Below are 27,348 nucleotides of genomic sequence, written 5' to 3' on the forward strand. Positions count from 1 at the left end.
ATTTGACAGCTAGTTCCCCTGGGACATTCATATCTGCCGCTCAGGTATATTTACAATAAAAGACACGCACAATGGCATGTTACTCTGCTAATGACATCCAGCCTAGCCCAGTCCTTCAGCTACAGGAGAGAATACAGCCTCAACAGCCGTAGGATGCCCAGCTCCCCCAATTCACAGGAAAGGCGTGATTCTGCATAAGTCCCACTGGAACTGCTGATCTGAGTGAGCTTCGCTTGTTGCAGTATTAAAAAGGAAAAGAAAATGTGGTGAACAAGAGAGAGAAACAATGTGTGATGCTTTCCTCATCAGGATGTCTTTGCGTTTGCATGTTTCCAGTGCAGCTGGTGGGCTCTGGGAGACTTGAGGCAGACTAGGGCACCCCTGGATTCTCCTGCCCAACTTGTGGATTGGCCACCAGCGGTTAGGACACGGATTTCACTGCCAGTTCCCTGTAGGGGCTTAAGTGAGTAACAATTGCTGGTCCTTATGGTGATTCCCTAGCCTACATATACACTGGGAGTAGCTGATTGACAGTCAGAAGTAATGCCAAGAACATACTGCATCTTCAAATGGACAGCCTCAATGTTGGTAACACAACCTTCTATTCCAATAATGGAGACAGGGTAAAGTAAATCTGTAAGCGTCTGGACAGAAACCTCCCTACAGGAAGGTTTGGACTTCAGGGATTGCTGAGGGCTCTCAGCCAGGACTCAGTTCTGGCAGACAGGCTGGAGGGGGGTTAAGAGCTGGCTGCCTGTCAGTGTCTCCATCTTACAGTTTCCCTTGGAGCTTCTCTCGATGTGAGGGTTTGTATCAACCACTGAATTAGAAACTTTGCATTGTAAGGGGAGGAAACAGTCTCCTATTTCCAAAGAGCAGAAGGACACATATGGAGTCAGATACACACAGAGGGCACAAGGAAAACATGGGGGATCTTTCAACCATGATGCAAATCTGTCCCCAGTAAGGGTATTGGGAGGCAAGGGCAGCTGGAATTTCCTAGAAGTTAGCTCAGTCCAGGATGAACCAGCAAGCACATCTCAGTGTCCTCAAGCCATAGTTGGGCATCGGAGCTGTCTTGTGTATTTCAAAAACTCTTGTATCTTAATCCCCTTAACATGTACAGACACTGACAGGGAATCAGGACCAAAGAGGCGATGGGTTTCGGAGGACACATTTGAGGGCCTGGAGCATTGTGCTACCTTGTGTAGAGTGAGGAGAGGTGCTTTCACTGAGCAAACCTCATCTACTGTTTGCCTTGTGCCGTGGATTGCATTGGCCCCACCCCCTCACAAATGTTTACAAATGACACGTGTCAGATTTCATAGGAGCATATTAATTTAAGTAGGTGTATTTAATTATAATTTAAACATAAATGTAATTCAATAATTAATATAATTTAAATGTCACTTTATTTCCATTTCAACATTCACCTACGCACAATGCTGTGAGCTGAGTCCAAAGGAGAGATCCAGGTGTTGGAACAAATGCTTCCCTCTCGGCCCGGATGCATTCCAGGCCTCCAGCCAGGGCAGCTTGCCAGACCGATGGAAGTGCCTTCCTGAAACAGGGGTCACCATCCATGCATTAAGATTTTCAAACAGGCACGCCATGGGTTCTGGGATGAAACCTTCTCCTCCATGTTATTTCCTAGCTATAAAATCAGACAACAAAACAAAAATAAAAAGTTGTAATTTTAATCTGCAAAGTTTTATACCTGTTTACTGTACAATCATGGCATCCACATTCGGAGATGGAGGTGACCTGGACTAGTGTGCAGCTCCATTACAGTGTGAACCTTAAATTGTCCCGCCAACCACCAGCAACAGATGTCATGAGCTGCGTGTGCTAGAATGACCAGGTTCAAGTAAAGCCATGCCAGTCTGTGTGTGCAAGCTGAATGAATCTAATGCACTCCCAATGAAAAATATTATCATGTCATTTGCTTGAAATCTTAGATTTTGGTGAACCTCATGAGTATTTTTTGCAAAACTTTTGTTTATTCTCCTTAGCAAAATCTGGTTCAAAAAATCCAAGTGACCACCACCTTGTACTTGGATTTCTGCGTTGTTAAAATACATATTAGTTCAGATATACAAACAATCATTCTGTAACTTAGTGGTGTCAACTGTGAGAATGGAGAAAAATGCTTCTGATGGTGTATATAAATGAGAAAATAATCTAGATGGGAGTTAAAATTAAAAATATATATATTTAGGGATAGTGCTACTGAGTTCCTGGTCAATAACATTATATATATGATGTTATACATATATATTCCAAATGAGATGATCTATGAATTTTGGTGATAAATTCAAGGTTGAGATCCCTGAGCAGTTATCAAGGGGTCACACGTAAAGGACAAATAGAGAGGCACACTTTGGTTGGAAATGCTCCCATTTCAGGTGAGCCAGAGTCCCCTGGGCAAGGGACATTTAGAACAGTCTGCACTCATTCCTACATTTTGAGAATCTGAATGGACCTCATTTAACCCAGAGTGCTTTTTGGGTCTGAGGCTGGTGTATTTTGGTTCAAGATCTGAAATATCGTTTATGGATCTTATTCTTACTTTGCCCTATCTACTAAACAAGTGTTTCCCACTTCCTGCTCTGAATAATCTCTTTACTCAGATTCATGACCCTTGAAATAGTGCCCACCTTTTCTAGGTGGCAACTTCTTCCCCGAGACATTATGACACATGAATCACTGTACTGACACCGAGACACTCTGCCACATGAATCACTGTACTGACACCGAGACACTCTGCCACATGAATTACTGTACTGACACCGAGACACTATGACACATGAATCACTGTACTGACACCGAGACACTATGACACATGAATCACTGTACTGACACCGAGACACTATGACACATGAATCACTGTACTGACACCGAGACACTCTGACACATGAATCACTGTACTGACACTGAGACACTCTGACACATGAATCACTGTACTGACACCGAGACACTATGAGACATGAATCACTGTACTGACACTGAGCTTTTCCTTAGGCATCTTGCACTGGGATATAGTGTGTGCGTTGCTTGTAAGATCCGTGGGTTTCTGATGATCGTGGCCCAAGGTGGGGAAATCCCTGGCTGATTAACAGTAGTAGGTGGCCAAAATCTACTAGAGACATCCTGCCAGAGTCGGCAGGTCATAAAATACAGAGACAGAAGTGGAGGGCAACCTCTGGTGCCAGCATCTGGCATGCCGCTTTCTGACCTTAAGAATTTGGACTGAAGGGCACCCACCAGCACGTAAACCATTTCAACCACGGTCATGGGTTTCTGTTGGACGTTGCGATAATTTTCAGAGCCCAGAAACATGAGAGGATATAATCAAGGGAGAAGAGGGTGGAAAATAGCCCTGAATGGCTTCCTGGAAGAGTTGAATATTTGAGGCATCATTAATCCCCAACTCCTTGGAATATGTCTGGCATTAATTCTTCTAAAACATATATTCCCACATAGAAAAACTACCAAGGACTTTGAGGAGGTTGATTAAGAGGCATTTTTAGATCCCTTGAGTTAGAAATACCTCAGTCCTTGGGTTTGCACCAGAAAGAATTCACACCGCAGCCTGGTTTGTGATCAAAGTGAATTTTATTTTTATAAAGTATAGAAACCGTTTTCAGGTGTTAGAGTAAATTGAACTAAAGAGAGAGCGAGAGCAGGAGCAAGATAACACGGCACAGCTGCTGCACCGGACCACAACCAGGCTGCTCTGAACCGTGTAGTAGCTGCTGGGAGAGAGCCATGATTCAACGTTTTTGGCTTTTTCAAGGGAGGCGTGGTCGATGATACTGGTTAACCCCATTGGCTGAATTAAGCCCACCTGGCCTAGATGGCGTCCCACCCAGGTGTACAGGCTTCCTCTCCCAAAGTCCTGAATGTGAGCATGCCCTCTACCCTTAAGCAGCTTCCAACTTCCTGTAAGGGCAGCGGGAGGCTTTGGCAATGTAGAGGGCCAGCCCTCAGTTCTGCCTCTAGCTACCTCACAGCATCAGGGTCTAAATAAGGAATGGGTTTTGGAGAGTGTGGGGCAATGATGATACTCTGGGGTGGACCTGATGGTTTCAAGGAACTCTGTACTGTCCAGTCCTCGACACACAGGACATACGGGAGCCTCAGTCAGGGCAGGAGCAATGAAGGCTGGAGGGAGAGAATACTGGGCTCAGAAATGCTGGGTTTCCCTTTGACCATTCACACACACCTCTTAGGAAAAATGATCTCTTATTACAGACTAACACACAAATGAGTTCAAAAGAATTACCCTACAATGGACTTAGAAGAAACAAAAAAGCCTCTATTGGTAAACACAGGGTTCCCTCCTATGCAAATCCTTCTTCAGGCACTAGGTTGAAATCCCAGCCTTGGGCACTGAAGGCTATCAGTTCTCTTTGGACAGGGCTGTGGGTCCCTTGGGAAAGCACAGCTGTGGTCTAAAGATGCCATTGCTGTGTGTTCTCCTGTGCCTGATGACAGTTCCCCAAGGTGAGGGTCTCAGAGATCAGTGTGGAGTCTATGGGGATGGTTGTGACTGCAAGTGATGGACGGATTCCAATTATCTTTATTTATAGGCATCCTGCCCCTGGTGCAGCTTCAGGAGTCGGGTCCAGGATTGGTGGAACCCTCCGAGAAACTGTCCCTCACCTGCACTGTCTCTGGTTTCTCCATCACCAGCATTGGTTATGATTGGAACTGGATCTGCCAGACCTCAGTGGATGGGATACAGAGATTATGATGGTGATACAGATTATAACCCGTCCTTCCAAAGCCAACTCTCTATCACCAGAGACACATCGAAGAATCAATTTTCTCTGCAGCTGAGCTCCGTGACTGCTGAGGACACAGCTGTGTATTACTGTGCAAGGATCACAGTGAGGGGAAGTCAGTGTGAGCCCAGACACAAACCTCCCCTGCAGGGGAGACATTGGGCAGCGGGGGGCTCACAGGTCCCACAGGACACACACACCCAGCCCTAGACAGGCACATGTGAATGACAGGGAAGATTTCCTGTTGAAATTAGGGCTTCCTCTCTTACATCTTAGCATCTCCAGGGACAGTTTTCCTCCTCCCACCCCACCCCCAGAGTTTCTCCTCACTGCAGGCTTGAATGGAGGAAAAAATATTAAAGTGACTCTGAAACTTCATACTCTTCCTGGATGACCCATTTTTCTTCTCGGCAAACAGATTACCATGGTCGTTCTCATCCTCTCTGTTACTCAAAATCTGTAGACAATGAAATACAGGCATGTACACATTCATGAGTGCAGAGCACGATTTCAATTGCTCTGAGCTCACTGATCTATTACAGCCCCTGGTTAGGACTCTGGAGGTCTCTTTGACATGCTCCCTGTGCACTGTGGGTAGTAACTGACTAAAAATCTCTAAGTCTGAGAAAATAATTGAGGTGACTTTGGGGGTTAAACATGTGACATATCCTTCGTGATGCTTTCTCCCCACTGTGTCCTTTGATGCAGAAACAAGTGTTCCAGGCCCAGAGGGGAACAGTTGAACAGGAATGAGCTGTCTGGTTCGAGGACTCCTTTCTAAGATTACTCATTGAAGTCCCAAGGAAGGGAACACATGTTGGAAAGAAAACTTTAATTTCCAAAAGATAGAAAATGTATCACAAGAAGAGGACATTGCAGGCTCATATAGCAGAATGTTTTTAGAACTGAGAATAGCGTGACTTCTCACGTATTTTGAACCTGTGATACGGGGAACTGGTTTCTAGAGAAAGTACATCCTGTTTGGTAGAGTGTCCGCAAAACAGAGGAAAACGCTCAGTTAGAAACACAGACACAGTGGCTGCAAACATGGTCTCAAACTTAAGAGCAAGTGAGGATGGTTCAGGACTTGGAAGTTTACGTATTTCCTGTGAGACATTATGAGTAAACGTGACTCAGAAACACCCAACAACATCTTTGATGGCGTGAGGTACAGAATACTGAGATTAATTTTGGTCAGCTAATTGTAATTACCTAATATAATCACATATTATACCATTTTTAAATTTTAAAAATGTTAAAATTATTTAACATTTAAAATTCAATACATATAACATTCCTAATTAAGTTACAGCTACACGCTTTTCAATTAGAAAAACAATGTGTAATAAATAAGTAGTAAATACATATGCAAATAAAGGTTATTTACAACACCACTATCCCTGATGGCATAGTGGATTTCACATTGGGATGCTAAGTGCTAGGTCAGCAGTTCAGAATCACCAGCCACTCCAAGGGAGACAGATGAGGCTCGAAAAAAGATTCACAAGGATTGTAAATTATAGTCCAAATAATAATTGTAATCCAAATCCAGAGGAGGAAATAATATCAGAGCTTAATTGTGAGATTCTGGCATGCAGAAGGCCACGGAGGACAGTGGAAGTTCAAAATCCATGTGCAGGATCTCCACAGGGAATACACCTCCTGTGATTCCCTCTCACCGTAACTGAGGGATGGAAGAAGGTGGTGATCAGAGAGTATTGGAGAGATGACTGTAGGAGATCAAAATGACACATCTGACATGGATGATTAGCAACTTGTCATTCATTTGATCTCCCCTTTGATATACTTTGTGCTGATCTGGGTTTTAACATTTTATGGATTTATTTTTAAACATTTAGGGGTTTATTTCTGCTATGTTTGTCATTGTTGGTAGCGTTTTTGATTCTCATATATTTTTATATGTTTCTTAGTTTATGAAGCACAGGGTGGGTGACTCTACAGAGTCAATAACTAGAATAAGGGTAATGGGAGCTTCAGGAAGAGAGGTGGGGGAGGTAACAGAAAGGAGTTCAAGAAGGAAGAACATGTTTTCTGATTGTACAACACTGCTTCATATGATTTAACTATAGATGGGAAGATGTCTGGATTAGGTCCTAATAAAAGGGTTTTTGTTTGAAAGAAATAACATTTTAAAACATAGTAGCTGTGGAACAAATGTTTTAAAGCATTTTCATTTTGAATAATCTCAAAATTCATTTTAATAAAATAATATTGCAAATTAAATAAGAAATCTAACATTGATATAATGTTATCTACTTATTAATAAAATTTGCCAATTTCTCAATTAAAAAAAAGTTTTACGGTGCGTAAAACTCTAAGGAGCAGATCTACTCTGCTCTAGACAGTCACTATGAGTCAGAATTCACTTGGTGCCAGTGAGTTATGTTGTGTTTCCAATTTGAATCTTATTTTGGTTGCTTATGTCCATTAGTTTGTTTTCTGTATTTGGTTGAATCATATTTAATACGATTGTCAGGAATTGATCTTTTTTTCCCATTACCTTGGTCTCCATAGAATCGCCTACATTGTGTTTTAGGTTAATGATGCCATCTTTTTCTGTCGCATCACTGATGGTATTATTTATAATATCTTTATTAACGTGTTAATGGTTTTCCTTTTAAATATATTTTTTGTCTGTGCTTCAATTTACAAGGTAGCTTAGTGAAAATAACCTTATTCTTCCTTCCATCTGTATTTTTCCCTTCTTTTGTAGTGTAAGGACGACTTAACAGTGTATTTCTGTTAAACCAATGCCTGAGGTCACCAGCAAAAGCACAGCTTACACACAGGCATTGGATGCAACAGTTGTTTGCTCACACAGAGAAGAGACCGAAGCAGCTCATCATCAGGAGTGGGCTCCAGTCCTCACAGCCAGTGGTTTCACTCAGCGGCCAGTGCTGCAGTTGAACAACAGTGTTCCCTCCTCACCAGCAAAGATAGAGAAGTAGGGTTGTGCTAGGAGGTGGAATCTCCTGGAAGGCAGTGAGATGGTTTTGTTGTTGCTGTTTTGTATATTCCGTGTAATGTGAATAACAGTCAGGTTGGGGAATGCTAGCATGTGTTCAGAAGAAAGTAGAAGAGGTATGCTGTAGGACGCCAGCTCATAAAGAGTGTATTTGGATCCAGAAGCCTTGGGAAAGGCAGTCAGAGAGCAAGGTCATCACATTCGAGGAGCCAGACTGACACATTTGGTCCTAAGACCTAAGCACACCTGGGTCTGTTATGGACTCTGGGGAAGGACAGCAGACTGCACTTGAACTGCCTGCTTCCTCAATTTCCGATTCTTACTGGGGTTTATCTCAGATGTATATTGGCATTGGGGGTAACATTCTTGAATTTTTGCTCTTTGTTTTTCTGTTTTACATTAGATGAAACGTGGAATTTATGAACATATAGACATAGCTAAGACAATAAGGGATTCTGGGGCCTGTAGTAGGGGGTGGCGGGGATAAAAGGGAACTGATGCCAAGGAGTTCAAGAAGGAAGAGAGAGTTTTGAAACTGATTTTGGTAACAATTATACAATACTGTTTGATGCACTTGAACTACGATTTGATAAGATTATTAGCACCAAATAAAATGGTTTTAGAGGAAAACTAAGAAAATAACTAAAATATTAAATACTATTCCATTACTAACAAGTTTTAATTTCATATTTCTGGCTTATATAACAATCTTCTATAGTTCAATATTTTCACTAGTTTTTTGAATTGTTGTTCCCGTAAGACTTTCCATCAGTTTCTGATTATGAAGGAAAAAGTTATCTTTCATTTTTAACTTATTTTTTCTCATGGTACATGTACAGGCAATCAAATAATATTTTCAACATTCTTCGCATGCATAATTAAGTGGCATTAGATTGTCATTATGCTCAACAATTGCCAAAAACTGTAAAATTTCCTATCACACACATCACAGAAACCCATAAAAAAGAATTCTGACTTGACAATTTCCTCCTTCACACGGAATAACTTTATTACTTTCCTGCTTCGATTATTAAACAGAAGCCTGCTTTAAGGGCCTTTCTCTTCCTGCGGAAAGACTGAAGCCTAAACTCTGCTCCGTACCTCCCTTGTCTTTCAGGCAAATCTCTCTCTTAATCAGTATTTATTGTGGAATGCATCTCAATATCGTATCTGTATAAATATCTGTGTCTATAGATCATACTTCCTTCCGCTGTACCGAATTCAGATTGTCTGCAAGTTGTAGCACTCTCTACCTCCAAAGCTGTTCACAGTGAGGGAGGGTCAGTGTGAGTCCAGACATAAAACTAACCTCAGGGAGAAAGCGGACCTGCAGGGATGTTAAGAGCCACCAGCTTTGGACCAAGAGAAGAAAGAAGTGAGGGCAGGAGCGTGGATGAGGGACTGCAGTGCCGGGTCGGCTAGAACTGCTGTGCTGACCACTATGGTAACTCTACGGCCCAGGGCAGGAAACCTGCGGAGACAGTGCCAGGTAACACTCCTGACCAATAGCGTGAAAGCTTAGGGCCAGAAAAAATGTTGCTGTGCGACCCACAGAAGTTGGAGGACAGTGTGAGGCCAGGGAACACCTCTCCTGTAAGTGATGGGATGCTGTCAGCAGGGCGCTCTCTGAATACACTGAGCCCAACACCCACCCGGTACTAATTCATGGAAGAAAATGGAATTTCTTTTTATTTTTGTGGTTTCTTTTAGCCTCACAAATGACCCTGATGTTAGGAAACCTTTTCATTCCAACTCTAAATAGAGAACATAACATTGAAGTACCTTTTACTTCTTTCCAAATACTGTGAAATAAAACAGGGGAAAGAAGAATTTGGGATGACATACACTTGTTTCCCTGTGTGTTCAGATGGATGAAAGATTCAGGTGGCCCCAGTCTTGATTCCAAACATGAGGATAGAGATGGTCTTTAATTTCAATAGATCATTTGGGTACTTTCGACGGGAATGCACATAAAGTTACACTGAACTTGAAATCTGCACAGATGTGCATATGGTTGGTAGAGTGAAGACCTCATAGGACTGTGTTCTCCCAAGGACTCCACCAGCATCGCGCTTCTCATCTGAGTGCCAGAGCTCTGGGCTCCATTCGGCCCTGTCCACCTTTACATACAAGTGCACCTCCCACATGCAAATACCAGCCCCGTGAAACCGCAGCGCGCATGTACTGAAAGTCCTATTCCTTTTCACCCGGAGAGCATTTTCTGGGTGTGACGAGTCTTATCCACAAGAACACGAATTGTGTGTGGGTTTCCTTTTCTGGTGGTGACTCCGGGAGGTAAGTGCTTCAGGCACTCCTACATGAAGTCTAGGGTGGCAGCATCGCAGCCCAGGACTCTGTTTCTCTTCATCCCCAGGTGTCCTGGCCCAGGTGCAGCTACAAGAGTCAGACTCTGGACTGGTGAAGCCCTCACAGACCCTGTCTCTCACCTGTGCTGTCTCTGGATTCTCTTTAACCAGCTATGCTGTGCACTGGATCTGCCGGGCTCCAGGAATGGGACTGGAGAGGTTTGGTGTAATAGATACTGATGGGGGCACAAAGTATAATCCAGCTCTCCAATCCCGAGTCAGCATCACCAGGGACACCTCCTAGGGCGAAGCTTATTTAAAACTGAGCTCCGTGCATCCTGAGGACACAGCCCTGTATTACTGTGCCAGACACACAGAGATGGGAATTCGGTGTGAACCCAAACACAAAACTTAGTACATCAAGTCATGGTTTTAGGAGACGTGAAAGAGATAAGTCAGCGATGTTTTCCTCTCAAAAGCTGTAGTTTCCCCACCTTGTCAGCACCTCTCTAGGGACCACCAAGCACAGACTCTAGGGAACCTTCATGTATCTGAACTTGCCTTCTTCTCATTGGAATGGGCTTTGTCGATTTGGCCATTTATTGAAAGGCAGACTTCAAAGTAATAGTTATCGGTTCAATCTGTTGACAATCCAGGGAAACAACTAGTCCTGTTTTTTTGTCAGTTAGAAATATTATTTAAAAAAAAACCAAACTGACTGCCATCAAGTTGTTAATTTATAGTGACGCCCATGTGGGTTTCTGAGATTCTAACTGCTTATCGGAGAAGAAAGCCCTATCTTGTTTGGAGTGGGCACTGGTATGCAGATCTCAGCCCAACACATAACCACTATGTCACTAATGTGAGTATAAAAATATTAATGCAGGAAAAATTTCTCAAGTGAGCTCCAAATTTTCTCCAAGCCATCAGATGGATGTTCAGTGTTTTCATTCCAGTGAACACTCACAAGTGTAGGTTTATGTAATAAATTTAACTTAGAATGATCTAAATAATACTGAATATGTTGAATTGTTATTGAGTTGGTTTCAACTCGCAGAGATCCCAGGTACAACAGGAATAAATACTGCCCGGAAGTGCACTGTGCTCACAGTGATTCCTCCGTTTGGACTCACCGTAGCAGACTTTGTGACAATCCAGCTCCTGGAAAGACTCTCTTTTTCACCGACTCTAATTTACCAAGCACAAGACCATTCTCCGGGTTGTGGTGCTCCTACCGACATGTTCAAATGAGGGAGATAACGTCTGACTTGAATGCTTCCAAGAAGCCAGATGTGCTTATTCCAAGACAGACCTGTTTGTCCTTCAGGCAGCCCACAATACAGTTAATATTATTCTCTAACACCATAACACAAGTGCATCAATTCTTTTGATATTTCTGGTAGGGTATTTGACCTTTCTTAGAGTCACTCTTAGTTATCCCAATTGTGGCAGCTGTTTCTGACACTACAGATACTGTCCAGGGTTGCTACAGAAAACACACAATATATAGGACAGCATACTCTACGTATGCGACAATGAATACTCACGGAGCAAAAAATAGCAGTAGCACTGACGTTGAAGAAATCTATATGGTGTCTTAACACTGGACAATATGAACAGGAATGTTCATCTTTAGAATATTAACTTGATGCATGTAAGTTATGCTCAGGAGAACCTGGACCAAAAAAGAATGTGGCACAATGATTAAATGCTCAACTTTGAGCCAAAAGGTTGGCAGTTCAAAACCATCCAGTGACTCCCTTGGTTAAAGACCTGCTAACTTTCTGCCATCAGTATTTCAGAAAAGAAAATCCTATTCAGACAGTTCTTCTCTTTCACGTTAAACTTCTTTACGAGTCTCTAACAACCATCCTGCGCCCATGTAACTTTGGATGCTTAAAGCTCTATAAATATGTAGACATATGCTACCAATAATTACCCAAGACACAGTGAACTTCAACGTAAGAGCAATGATAAAGACAGTGTATTCTGTTACATATTTCCCTTTGTTAGGTGTGTTTTCCTGCATAAAACACATACGATTTCCCAAGCACTGTTATTTAGCCTGGGAAGAATGTTGTGTATTTTGATTTCTTTTTTGTTAAGTGCCACAGAGTCAGTTCCTATTCTCAATGCCTCTCTCAGCATCATAATTGCAATGGATATTTTGAGCTCATTGAAACAGCCACTGTGTCAATCTATCTCATCACGGGCCTTGGTCTTCATTGATCTCCTACTTTATCATGGTTGATATCTTTTTGAAGTGACAGGAATGAAAATTTTCCATGAAACAAGGTCTCACCATCCTTGATTCTAAAGCACTCACTGGCTGTACTCCCTTCAAAACAGACCTGTTTATCTTATTACCAGTCTGCCCCACAGTACTTTCATCATTCTTTTACAACACCATAAGTCAAAGGCCATCATTTTTCCTACGGCCTTCCTTATTCATAGTCGAGTTCATATCTATATAATAATATTGAAAATATCATGACTTGGCTTCTAAAAGTGACAGTTAAGAAACCTTGTACTATGGGCCTGTTGGTGCAGAGACAGGGCTATGGTGGTGCTGTGGGATCAGATGTGGTTGCTCACCACAAGGTCAGGGATTCAAACCAGACAAGGGGTCCTCCTGAGTAAGATGAACTTGTCTATTCCTGTAAATAATTATAGGCAGAGAAAGCCTAGCGAGCAGTCCTAACCAGTCTGATAGGATTACTATGAGTCAGAAAAGATGCACTCACAGTGGGTGTGGTTTTGGTGGAAGAGATTGTTCATTTCCGTGCATAAGCAAATGTGGCGAAGAAAGCTGATGGTTCCCGGCTATCAAAAGAGATAGTGTCTGGGGTCCTAAAGGATTGAAGGTGAACAAGCAGCCATCTAGCTCAGAAGCAAAAAAGCCCACATGGAAGAAGCACACCAGCCAGTGCGATCACGAGGTGCCCAAGGGAAAAGATATAAGGCATCATGCAAAAAAAAAAAAAAGAATATATGTATGTGTGTGTGTGTATATATATATATATATATATATATATATATATATATATGCATATATATATATACCATATTGAATGAAGGGGGAAGTGCAGAGTGGAGACCCAAGGCCCAAGTGTCGGCCACTGGAGATCCCCTCATAGAGGAGTTTAGGAGAGGAGATGGGTCAGTCAGGGTGCGAGGTAGTACCGATGAAGAACACAGCTTTCCCCCAGATACTGGATGCTTCCTCCCCACAACTACCATGATTTGAATTCTACCTTGCAGGGCTGGATAGGGCAGAGGTTGTACACTGGTACATATGATGGCTAGAGGCACAGGGAATCCAGGGTGGATGTTACCTTCAGGACCAAGGGTGTGAGGGGTGATGCTGGGAGAGTGTAGGATGAGTGGGTTGGAAAGGGGGAACTGATTACAGGGATGCATATGTGACCTCCTCCCTGGGAGAGGGACGGCAGAGAAGGGGGGAAGGGAGACTCCGGATAGAGCAAGATATGACAAAACAACGATGTATAAATTACCAAGGGCACATGAGGGGGGGGAGCGGGGAGGGAGGGGAAAAAAAAGAGGACCTAATGCAAAGGGCTTAAGTGGAGAGTAAATGCTTTGAGAATGATTGGGGCAGGGAATGTATGGATGTGCTTTATACAATTGATGTATGTATATGTATGGATTGTGATAAGAGTTGTATGAGTCCCTAATAAAATGTAAAAAAAGAAAAGGAAAAAAAAAAGAAAAGAAAATGATTAGGGCAAAGAATGTACAGATGTGCTTTATACAATTGATGTATGTATATGTATGGACTGTGATAAGAGTTGTATGAGCCCCTAATAAAACGTTAAAAAAAAAAAAAGAACTGTGTATTTCTGGTTTCAAGGAAGCCATGTGAAGTCCAAAGTGATGGAAGAGTTAACTTTTCATGTTGTCGATACCCAGTTTCACAAATATCCCATGAGATCTTGAAGCCAAGGTGATGTGACACTTGGATACACCACAGGGGATCAATGTAGTCTCCAGAATGCTTCTTGTAGTCTTATCCTCTTGTAACTTTGGTTCTGCTTCCTTATTTCTGCCTGTCTGGATCAGCCTATTAATATGTTGGTCTCAAGTTCCTAATTGTCAGACTTGAGATGAAAGTATATTTAATGATCTAAGTGACCAACAAAACTCCCTTCACTGATCCCTCTGAGTACAACTGTGCTGGTAGGACACATTCAACGTGTACTTAACCAGCCTTTGTGAAGGCAGGCTGTCTAGGACGTTGCTTCATAGTCTCAGCCTAGAATTGTGTACTATCACTTTGTAGACAACAACCGGAAATATAGTAGGGACAGAAAATGGATTGAGAATAGTGGCAAGTGAATCCATCATTGAACTAATGAAAATTAGGAAATAAAATTTTCCACATTTAGTTCATGCAAAGGGATTCTCTCCTTTGTGAAATCTCTGATGTGCTTAAGACACCACTTCTGGCTGAAAGCTTTACTGCATTCATCACATGAAAGGTTTTCCTCCGGTATGAATTCATAGATGAGTTTTGAGATGTGCTTTCTGAATGAAGCCTTTGTTCCATTCACTACATATATGGGATTTCTCTCTCTCCAGGATGAGTTCGTGATGAACAATGAGCGCATTCTTCCTGAGAAAGGCTTTTCCACGTTCACCACATACATGGGGTTTCTCTGGAGTATGAGTTTGCTGATGCTCAGTTAGCTCACTGTACCAGATAAAGGCGTTTTTCCACATTCACCACATACATAGGGATTAGCTCCTGTGTAAACTCTTAGATGAATTTTGAGACCTCCTTTCCGAATGAAGCTTTTGCCAGATTCACTAACGTACATGAGGTTTCTCTCCAGGAAGAATTCCCTGAAGAACACTGAGGTCCTTCTTCCTGATAAAAACTTTGCCACATTCACCACATACATGGGGTTTCTCTCTGGTGAGTTTCCTGATGAACAGGGAGCATGTACTTCCTGAGAAAACCTTTTCCACATTCATCACATACATGGGTTTCTCTCCAATATGAGTTCGTAGATGATAAGCGAGAGCAGTCTTTCCAATAAAGGCTTTTCCACATTCACCACATACATGGGGTTTCTCTCCAGTATGAGTTCGCTGATGATAAGTGAGAGCGATTTTCTGAATAAAGGCTTTTCCACATTCACCACATACATGGGGTTTCTCTCCAGTATGAGTTTGCTGATGAATAGTGAATGAAGTCTTCCTGGTAAAGCCTTTGCCACATTTATCACATATATGGGGTTTCTCTCCAGTATGAGTTTGCTGAAGATAAGTGAGAGTGATTTTCTGAATAAAGACTTTTCCACATTCACCACATACATGGGGTTTCTCCCCACTATGACTTTGCTGATGAACAGTGAGAGCAGTTTTCCAAAAGAAGGCTTTGCCACATTCATCACATGCATGGGGTTTCTCTCCAGTATGATTTCGTGGATGAGTTTTCAGATTTACTTTATGAGTGAAGCCTTTGCCACATTCACCACATATATGGGGTTTCTCTCTAGTATGAGCTCTCTGATGAACGGTGAGAAAAGACTTCCTGGTAGAGGCTTTTCCATATTCACGACATACATGGGGTTTCTCTCCAGTATGAGTTTGCTGATGAACAGTGAGAGCATTCTTCCTGATAAAGGTTTTGCCACATTCATTACATATATTGGGTTTATCTCCAGTATGAGTTAGTAGATGAGTTTTGAGTTGTATTTTCTGAATGAAGCCTTTGCCACATTCACCACATACATGGGGTTTTTCTTCAGTATGAGTTTGCTGATGAACAGTGAGATCACTCTTCATGGTGAAGTCCTTCCCACATTCACTGCATATGTAGGGCATCCCTGCCACATGAGTTTCACAACATCCCTTGAGGTATGACTTACTGTGATAAGTTTTGCCACAATCCAAGCATTTATAAAGCTTTTGTCCTTCGTGAGATTTTTGATAATGTTCATTGAGTTGGAACACATTATTGTATTTTTGCCCACACTGACAGGTCTTATCTAGTATATGAATGAGCTGGCATTCATAGAGCAAAGACTCCTGAATGAAGGTCGTCCCACATTTATCACCAGTGTGCGGTTTCTCAATTTGATCAGATTCCTGATGCTGTGACTTCGAGATCCTGGATTGTTCACACTCAGAGAATTTCATTTCAGTACAAAATTGCTCTTGCTCAGTGTGGAGGAAATTGTCCTCATCTTCCTTGAGCACAACTGACTTCTGTGTTTTGTTGCTTCTGTTCTGATTTAATTTCAGAATGATTAAATCTGATTTTACTATTTTTCCATGTAATCCAAACAACTCATACGTTTCCTTTGGAAGAAAATAATTTCTGCGCTGATAAACAGTACTTTCCAATGTATTAAATGTATACTATTGTTCCATTCTGTCCATGTATCTTTCACATTGCATGTGTTCAAGCAAATGGTCGGCATCTTTCTGGATTTCTATAAAAGAACAGAACATTGATTCTTTTCAAAATCTTGACTTACAATGGACTCCTTAAAATATGCATCGATACGAAGTAGATCTTTAGTGACAACCCTCTTATATGAATATAAATAAAACACTATGCTTGATGTTTATTGCTCATTGGAAGAAATACAAGCGTGTAAATAATCCAAATGGTAAAAATAGTTATTGTAGAACACTGGTTGGATATGAAAGGATGAGTGAACACAGATTTGGCATTTGCTTAAAGAGGTATATGAAAATGAACAACAAATGTAATAGAAGGAAGACATTGAGAACAATAGAACACAGGTCGGATAAGGCTTGCTAATTCCAGCCGGTAGGGGTTACATGTATTCTATTCATCAAGCTTTACTGAAAGACAACTGAGTACTACATAAAGTTGGAAATGTGAACATTGCAGAATGTTCTACTTGGGGGGAAAGCATTTTTAGAAGTATATATGAAAGGTATTGTGGTACAGAAACATATGCTTTATGTTTATAGAGCCTATATTCTAGTTTACACCACTCATCTTTCAGTGTTGTCCTGCGGTGGCTTGCACGTTACTGTGATGCCAAAAGCAATGCCACCCAGTATTTCAAATAATAGAAGCAGGATCAGCCATGGTAGACAGGTCTTAGTGGAATCTGCAGAAACAAGGACTGGGAGGAAGACCTGGGGATCTACTTCTGGAACATGAACCCCTTAGGTTTAATGACAAGAAAATAACACTGACGAAGTACTAAATCCTCAAAGTAAAGTCAACAGTAATGACGTGAATGGAGGAAAACTTGACTGAAAATGAGAAAAAATAGCTGCACACATATTCTAAGAATGTGAAGATGGAATATATGAAGTATTATCAACAAAAATCTGCAAGTTTTCAAAACAAAATGGAATGTTTAAAAATCGATTGTGTATGATTATTAAACTTAAATAGACTGGTATTGTCTACTTATAATTACATAATCACGTGGTTTATAAGGCTAAGAATGACAAATGAAAGAAGCCTGGCATCGTATCCATCATCAAACAGTACATGGTAATATCTTCGCTAAAGAATAATTCTGTCAGTGGAAGGTTAATATTCATATGCCTGCAAGTAAGACCAGTTATAAGTGCTATTTAGATTGGTACACCAACAGTTTAAGCAAACGTAAACCGTGGGGGATCCAGCCCCACACTCAAATGGGCCCTTAGGAATAGTGTGTGCAATTAAGGAAGATAAAGCAGACAGCAAAACGGGGAAGAGTGGCCTCATCTCCAATCCCGGAATGAGACAGCGAGGTCATTTAACAGTGAGTTTATATAGTAGCGAGCCATGCAAGCCTTCAGAAGGCACGGACACAACAGAACGGAATAGTGTGAACATGGGAATATCCTGCATTCTTTTAGAACACTTCATGGTAAGTATTAGGCTGTGGGAAACTGAGGACCTAGAAGAGAGGACACAGCCTAATTGCTTATTCTCAGAATTAAAGAAGATTGCAAGGCCAGGCATTTGGGTGGAGGGAGGAATTCACATTTGTAAATTGGAGAAGAATCCAAGTCACATTCTCCTAATTAAAAATTATCCTCACAATATCCTCTCATTATAGTATTATCTTAATGATACCTCATACAAGCACATGGCTTATTACTATCTGCCAGCAATTTTAACTACAAGAGCAGACATGTTGTTCTTGTTCTCCCCACTGAGGAGAGAGTACTTCAATTCACCTGCCCTCACAAATGGTTTTCAGTTGCTCACCCAATTATTTCAGGGACCCCCCAGGGTAAAAGTCCTACCTACCTTGTTAGGTAGGTAGGTGTCTGTGTGTGTGTGTGTGTGTGTGTGTGTGTGTGTGTGTGTGTGTGCTGGGGAAGGAGCGGAGGGGTGGGGGAGGGAGATTGCAAGCCCTGAGACTGTATAAATTGGTGAAAGAATATAAAGCCTTTTTATTTCTGCCCTTCAATTATACAACCCTCCCATAGGACCCATCCAGAGGGCATTTAAGAGACAAAGGGATACTTGACTCCTTGAGTGATAGCATCAAAGGGAACCTGATTGCTTTTTAAGCTAGGCATCTTTTAGCTGAGTAGCAAGAAGTGAGGCACCTGTAGAAGCTGTATACTAACATCTTACTGGAGGGCAGTTGTGGAAAAAATTCTATCTGGAAATTGTGCATTTCAGCTCTAGCTTTATCCTTGGGACTTGTGGAGGTTTTCTTCTAACACTAGTACTGGTCTTCCAAGCCCTGAAGCCAGGAGTAAAGAGATAAGGCTGCTTTAATCCAGGTTCTCTTTTCCACAATAAAGAAATTGAGGGTGGGGAAGGGAAGGGATAAAGGAGAGCAGATAGAAAGGAAGTCAAGAGGAAAATGTTTTGAAACTGTGGTAGCAATTGTACAGTGATTGAACTATGAAATGTTATATCTGTAAGAGCTCCCCCCAAAAAGATTAAACATATATATTGAAAATTTTACATGACTTTTATAGCCTGATATTGATCAATCATACAATCATGTACACTGATGAACGTAACATTTGGGGAAATTGTCAGTAGGTGGGAAATGTGACCTCCATGACAGAAAGGATATGCAAGTTTAGCAATAAAAATGTGAGATGAATGATGAATTCATACCAAATTTCTTATTAAACAACAGAAATGGAAACTATACATATGGATATTTCTGAATGGAACACATGAAAATCAAATCAACCACATCCCTAGAAAGAAATGGTGGAGAAGCTCATTAGTCAAAACATGTCCAGGGGTTAACTGTGGAACAGACCATCAATTGCTCAAATCCAAGTAGAAGCTAACCAAAATACCTAGATCACAGAGCTGAGAGACTATGTAAAGAATAAACTGGAGTAATAAAAGACTGATGACTGAAGACTAATGACTGAGACCAGATGAGTTCTGGGATGACACAAAAGAAATCATACATTTAGAAATCAAAAGGATACTTCAAAGACAAAAAAGAAAAGAGAATGATATTGATTATTCTATGCATTGTTTGAATTACAGTAAAAAATTCTGTTGGAATGTCCTGCAAAAATGTTCTTTAGAAGCAGCAAAGGTCATCTTTTGGGTTGAGGACCTGTTAAGAAGGGGTGGGCCTAAAGAAGGCACACTGCATAGTAAAGAATATAAAGCAGACATACGCTTAAGGAAAAATCCAAGAATACAGGATGTTAAAAATGCCCTTTCCACTTACAAAGTTATTGGAGGAACAGGCAACTTAAAAAAAAATCTTACATGACGCAGGCGGCCATGGTGCGATTCAAGCACAGGTGAGCCAATCCGACCCGGCCCCTGGACCCCCAACCCTCAGTCCTGCGCTCATCTCCCTCCTGCCACAGGAACAATTAGAACGTGCCAGAAGTTCCTGATTCAGTACAACGAAGACAGCTGTTGGGACTGCTGCAGAACTGCACTGACAGAGGAGCACGGAAGCCATCCTGAAATCCTCTCCAGGAAGCTGTTGGAAGAGCCAGACAGGAGCTTTCTGACAGTGGCGGTGAGGAACCTGCAGTGGCCCCCAGTGAGCCTGTGCTTCCCAGTCCGAGGCAGACTCCGGGTCTGCCTCAGCAGCGCACTCAGCTTTCCAGAGGCAGCATCTTCGGCCACAGCTCCAAACTGACTGAAGGGAAACAAATCCAAGTCATCTTCGTCAGGTTGTATGCAGGCCGTCTGGGAAAAGTAGCCCTGCTATTTTAGGCAGTTTTGTACTTAGCTGTCTGACAGGTCTGGTTTCTGAAGCGTTTTGCATCCTGTGGTCAAAGTCCATTGTGCCTGCACTCCCAACCCGTCCCCTCCTTCCTCCCATGTGTATGCGCGTGTGCACACATTGGAAAGCGGCCTGTGTGATACTAGATGAAGTGTGAACAATTGGATTTCACTTTGAACGTCTCTTGGGTGGGTCCTAAGCAGAGCAGGTCACTTAGAATTAAAGTATTTGTACTTTTCTAAGAAAAACAAAACAAAATCTTACAGGTAGAAAAAAATTGAAGGTGCAGTGCAAAATTATATGCTAAGCTGATAACAATTTTCTTGCTAGGAAGGTGACTTTAGATACCTGAAAATAACCGAAGTCATAAATGTGTTTCACCAAAAGGAGCAAACTATGGAGAAACATGTCTGTTAAAGAATTCCAACAGACAAGGCAATTTGACCGTCTCTAAAAGAAAATAGAAAGAACTTATTTCACCAGAATGAAGAAAACTTTAAAGAACCAGGAGAACAAATGAGAAAATGGACACCAAAATCTTTAGAGAAACTCCAAGGTGGGGAGCTAAGAAAGCACAAAGGAGGCCCATTTATGGTTCGAGTTGAACATCCAAGATGGTGCTCCATCTGTTTGGAGAGAGGCTTGCAAGATGGATATTCAAAATAAGAGAGACGCATATAAGAGAGGGAAAGTTTTGAGAATCTTAAAGAAAGAAAATTATGGAAGCAAACATACAATACTATAAATCAAATAAATGGAAATTTAATCTCATTTAGAGCTACAGGGGTACTTTTCTTAACTGCTAGGAAAAGTGAGTGCTCACATTCAAAGAAGCACAGACTTTTATGCATTTTCCAACATCTATCATGGATGTGAGGCCCTCTGCCCGTTGAATCAATACCCCCAGCCTATTACCCTTAAGGTATTTTGACTATACACCTGATAAAATTCCACTATAGCTTGTTTCTAATACCGACCACAGTTCTCCTTGTTACAATTGAGAGACAGATTCTGGGGTGACAACTAGATAACCTGTTCATGAGAAATTGCACAATCTTAGACACACCAAAATTAACCTAAAGTTTGTAAAGCCTGCAGAATGTTGTATTTCTAGGAAAATAATGTTCAAAGGAACAAAGTGTTCTCTCAAGGGCAGAAGACCCAACCCACTAACTTAAGACCAGAGGATGCAATGAGAATCTACCTCTTTGAGAACACCACAGACACTGCAAAAATTTTAACACATAAGACAGGAAACGCCAATGACGAGGTCAATGACTTGAGAATTCTCCTCACCAATGGAAACCAGGTTGTGATAGTTCTCCAACATCACATCCTGATATAGGGTCTTCTGAGCAGGGTTCAGGAGCTGCCATTCCTCCCAGGTGAACTTTACAGCCACATCGTTGAATGTCAGTGATTCCTGTAGAAAGAGGAGTCGATTTAATGGCGTATTTTATACTTGAAGATTTTAAAAATATATCTTACAGTAAAGAAAGCAAAACAGTAAGAAAAACTATTGTGACAGTGCATTCCATAATGTGTGGAAAACTGAGGACTTGGTAAAAAGTATTTGACCTTATTTCTACATTCGCAATTATGAGGACAGAACACGAGTCCTATTTCCAGAAAGGTCCCCACTGTTCTAAGAAATGTTTTCAAATACACATTCATATAGCTCTCCATTAAGGAGCAGTGTTAAAGGAATTACCATAGTAGATGAACAGTTTCCGTGCCTGGCTACTTCACTGTGCCTGAAGGTTATTTGTAGATCAGAGAAATCAGGTTCCATAGCTAAGCCACCATAAATGTCACAAATACCTGGGGAGGGCTCAGGGTGGGATTGAAATCAACTAGCACTAGGTCAACAGGGTGACTCACCATCCTGCTTATTATGTTACCCGCTGATGATAGTACCCACTGACTATGTACACGCTAACTGCATGACGTGCACGCCTATGGAAAGATCTGTAAACTCCAGTACATATACCCATTGGAAAATACATTCACTTTCTCAGTCCTGACATAGGTTGAGGAGCCCCGTGCCACACTGGTCAGTCTTTAATATTTGCCACAATTGCAATGTCGTTCCTGAGAATCACTGTTCGAGTATAGCGGACTCCCGTGCTCTATAATAATGCACCCACTCATAACATTAGAACTTTGAGGTCCAGTGAAACTATCTGAATGAGCTAGAAATAGCCAAGATTTATACTTGCACAAAGTAGATAAACACCTGTTTATTATCAAATGGAATTAGGACTTCTAGCAGTATCAGTGTCAACAATTATCAGGAAGAGTTCAGATGGGGGAGGTCAAACATACCTCAACTCTCCACATTTTTGTTAACTCTTAATCAAGTCATTCCTCCCACAGCACTCTATGTCTCATTGATAATCTGTTGCTACGGTCACACAAAACTCAACAGATTAAAGTGGTCTATTAATGAACAAGGTAAAACTCGGGTTCAGGAACAAAAAGATATAACTGAGAACCAAGATCAAAATGTTCATAGGCAATATCTCCCTTCCTGGATGCAGTAGAACTTTCTAAGCTCTTAAATGTCACCTTAGGACAAGCTCCTCATGACAACCTTAGGACAAATTCTTCGCAGCCACTTTCAGACCAGATTGCCTTAACTTTAATTGCAAGGTCCTCTTGCAACTGCCATCTTCCACCACATGCTCTCCAAGGGGTCTTCGTAGTTTTGTTGGGTGGACCTCTGGAGCCCTCCTAACCTTGCCTAGGCAGGGAAGGTGCTAGGTTGACCCAAGAAGCCATCATATCAAGAGGGAGAGAGAGAGAACTGCCTGCACGCATGGTATGAGAAGAGACAGTGAGACATTGGTTTGTTGATTTGGCTTTGTTAGACCCTGAAGCCACATAGTTCACATTGATCCCATGGATTAGGGATTTGCCAATTTCAAGAAATGCTTGAGCCATTTCCTTGAACACCTGTGAACCCACTGTGTGACCTGACTTGAGAACTTCCCCTACTCCATGAGTCAACAGCTTGCGGTATGACTTTCCCATTTGGGTTCCTCATCCCCTGCAACTTATTATCTGACCAGATTCAACAACTTCACTTTGTGAGGCAGTGGACTGTTGTCTGCCCTGATGATCTGGTTCATCAGCCTTTGCAAACACATGAATGAGGAGAACCGTACAGATTGATCCCTGACCTCTATACAGATTAGGGACTCACCAGAATCCACATCTTGACGAGGTATTTGTTTACTTGATGAATATTTAGCTTTGTGAGATGCTACAAAGTAAATCATGGAACACCGTGAACCTCTATCTCATAGGCACTCACTCATCTACTGCTGGTTCTGCAAAATGAACGTTAATATTCATGGTTCAAGAGCTAGACTGATGGAGATAATGACCAGGGCAGAAGGGACACAGTGACAGAGTCAATGGTTACAGGTCCAGAAAGGACTTTTCAGCCAAGATAGTGGGGCAGGCAGGCAAGATCAAGAGGAGGATATCCCCCAAGGAGATGAGAGAAGGCTAGACAGATGGAACTATGAAATGAGCCTGCCTCCGTGGGTAAAATGTCTGAGGGACCGAAAAAACAAGCCTGCCCTGAAGAAGAGCAAAATTTTCTATATGGCTCTTTATTATGAATCCCAATGTGCAGCCTATTCATTCTGATACCAAATTATATGCTGTTACTTAATAAAACTTGTACCTGTGGCTCTGGACTGTACATTTGCATAGGGCCACTGCAAAAAGTTAATGAGCACAGTAGGAGAGGACTGTGGGAACAATAACTGGTGCCATCACTGGAAAAGTATGGAGAGTACAGGTATGCTTAAGCTCTGCCTCATATGAATCCGACCTGACGTTGATGGTTGATTCTCTCTCCTGCATCTATAGTTAGAGGAGGGGAGAAGATGTCAATCATTTTTGAACCACTATTGGCTGAGGTTAAAAATTTGGGTTTTCAATTTTAGATTCATTAATGAAAATGCGGCTCTTTGGGAGATTATGTAACACATCACCTTCAGAAAGAAGCATTAAAGAAACTTAGTCAAACAAAAATCCCATGGAATACAGACACTTCTAAAGAAATGATCTTATTTCCCCTTAAAAACTAGGCATAGCCTATAATTTGAATGACTGCCATAGTTTGGCCATAGAATAATGATTTAGATGATAACGTGATCCCAAGAATCTTCAGAGACGCATTATGTTCAATGTCAATAGTTTAGTTTTAATCCTATGATCTATCTATTCCTAATCTCAAGCCCAATGCTGAAATCAGAGTTCAAGTTTATCTCTAACGTCTACAATTTCAAATTTCCACTTTTCCAATGAACTGGATCTGTATTATGCAGGTTTCCACAATCCCAGTATGAAATATAGAAAAGGATAAAACACATCAGAATCACCTGGGCCTTGGTCATTTTCTTCGGTCCTTAGAACACTGCCAGCAACTGGGATACTCTATGTTTGTCTTATCTGGATCAGCAATAAAGATGTTCACAAATTTCAATCTCTTATGAGGACATCCCAGAAATAATAATACCAAAATCAGGAACTTCTTCCTCCTTCCTGTACGCCGCTGCTGGTGATACACAATCTGCAAGCTGATGGGAGAATACAATGTGAATAACACATAATCTGTAGGTCCAAAAGCTATAACAATTCCCTTCCTCTTATTGCACAAAGTCCTCAATACTGTTAACTGTGCCCTTACTGAGTGATGGAAAAATGATTTTATCATGAGCAATAAAATCTAAAACTCATAACCTTCAGACATGTGAGTAAAGATGGCTTTATAATAAATAGAGATTGGACAATCAAACATACATTGGACAAAGTCAAATAAGCTGTCCAAAAGAAACAAAAAGCAGGATCCCTACCTCACAGCACACGTAACTATCAATTCCTTACTGTGTGATTCTCAAGGAGAATGATAAATCAATGAACCTTGAAGATGGTTATGTTAATTAAAGCAGCTGGAAACATTTTGAAAGGGCTATATAAAAAAGCTAGTATAAAGTGAACACTATTTTCTAGAGGAACTATACATTGTAAAATCACTTTAGAAACACTGTGAAACTCCCCATCAAGTAGAGTTAGATGAATAAGCTGTTGATGGGACACAGGAGAACTGCTCGACAGAGTTTCAAAGACTATAAAGACATGACAAGCAGTTAATAGGTATGTACCTCTAACCTGGAGATTAGCAGTCCAACCCTTAACACATGTCAAAACAAGGGTTCCATATAAACACTTATATATCATCTATTACATTGAATTTTTTTTATATACAGCTTTCCTCAAGTTCCTAAATGCTTCTTTTCCCCCTCAACCCCAACCCCAAGTATCATGATCTGAATTCTACTTTGCAAGTAGGGATAGAGCAGAGGATGTACACTGGTGCAGACAGGAGTTGGAAGCACAGGGAATCCAGGGCGGATGAAACCTTCAGGGTCAGGGGAGTGAGTGGTGATACTGGGAGGGTAGAGGGAGAGGGGTTGGAAATAGGGAACCGATTACAAGGATCAATATGTGACCTCCTTCCTGGGGGACGGACAACAGAAAAAGGGGTGAAGGGAGATGTCGGGCAGGGCAAGATATGACAAAACAATAATTTATAAATTATCAAGGGCTCATGTGAGAGGGGGGAGCGGGAGGGAGGGGAAAAATAGGGGACCTGATGCAAAGGGCTTAAGTGGAGAGAAAATGTTGTGAAAACGATGAGGGCAAAGATTGTACAGATGTGCTTTACACCACTGATGTATGCATGGACTGTGATAAGAGTTGTATGAGCCCCTAATAAAACATTTTAAAAAAATAGATTGAAATTTATGTGCAGATTTTGGAATGAAGTAAGAAGTATATATCCCCATAGTGAGTGCACTTTTGAATCCAAAGATAAATGATGTTTTAATGTAGCATTATTTGTGGTAACCTAATGCAGTTTGACAGTTGACCTAGGCAGGCCCATAGAGAGGAGCTGGCTGGAAAGGAGTGCAGGCAATCTACTTCAAAGGCATTCTCCCCTGGGGGAAGATGATCTACATCTTTGGATAATTATCAGAAAGGATTCAATGGAGACCTAATCAAAGCGGGGACACAGCAAACAGACACTCTGTTGTCACTGTCATCAGCAACCCAAACCTAAAACCCAACTCACTGCCATCAAGCGGGTTCCTGCTACAGCAACCCTTTAGGAGGTGGACCTGCCCCTGGTGAGTTTCTGAAACTGTAGCCCTTTACAAGAGTAGAAACCCTGTCTTTCCCCCAGGTGTTACTTGTAATTCTGAACTGCTGACCCTGCAGGTAGAAGCCCAATCTGTAACCACTAGGCCTTTTGCAAATTGACTACTTACCCAGTGAATTCTATCATTCAGGGAGATGAGATGAGACATTGGACCATGATGGACAGGACAGCATGGGCCCCTGTACACTGGCGCTCTCCTGGGGTCAGACCCCAGGAAGCATGGATCCCTACTTCCCCTCAAGCTCCTCCACCCTGGCCCCACCCCCAGGAGCCCCAGGGTTGCTCACCCTGCTTGGAGTCAGGTGAATGGATCTGGTTCACAACCCAGTCAGAAGTTGAAATCTTTCTTGTGAGGCTTCAATGTGCAAGACAGTAGTAACAGACTTCTAGCTCCATAGACTGGACTGCATTTCTCAGTGCCAAATCTTTGTTGATGAGCAGACAATTTTGAGAAACATGTCAAGTTCTTGGCCTATACTTCTTGAGCTAAATAGTGACCACCCCGAACCCTTGGAATCAAAACCATGCCCTTATCTGAGGGTGCTTGCATTAAAAACAGAGCCCACTCTACATTTACAGAGCAATTTTACCAATTTCTCAAATATAATTATCAACTTTGGATCCACATCCTATATGTATACAATATTCATTTTCAGAATAAAGTGCAAGTATTTTTTTTAATAAATCATTTTATCGGGGCTCATAAGACTCTTATCACAATCCATACATACATCAATTGAGGAAAGCACCCTTATACATTCATTGCCCTCATCATTCTAAAAATTTGCCTTCCACTTGGGTTCCAGGAATCAGCTCATTTTCATTTTAACCCCTCTCCCTCCCTCAC

The 27,348-nt window shown here is 41.6% G+C and overlaps 1 long non-coding RNA gene across 1 annotated transcript; it reads right to left on the reverse strand.

The window, feature by feature from the left end:
• Nucleotides 1–1,393: 1,393 nt before the first annotated feature.
• LOC142427892 (uncharacterized) lies at nucleotides 1,394–26,920 on the reverse strand. The gene is made up of 4 exons (XR_012780109.1): nucleotides 26,789–26,920; nucleotides 24,661–24,858; nucleotides 21,560–21,686; nucleotides 1,394–1,654 (listed from the first exon to the last, which is right to left on the reverse strand). It is a non-coding gene; the product is annotated as an uncharacterized LOC142427892 (long non-coding RNA).
• Between the last annotated feature and the right edge of the window lie 428 nt (nucleotides 26,921–27,348).

This window comes from Tenrec ecaudatus, chromosome 15 (assembly GCF_050624435.1).
Source record: "Tenrec ecaudatus isolate mTenEca1 chromosome 15, mTenEca1.hap1, whole genome shotgun sequence".
Taxonomy (NCBI): Eukaryota; Metazoa; Chordata; class Mammalia; order Afrosoricida; family Tenrecidae; genus Tenrec; species Tenrec ecaudatus.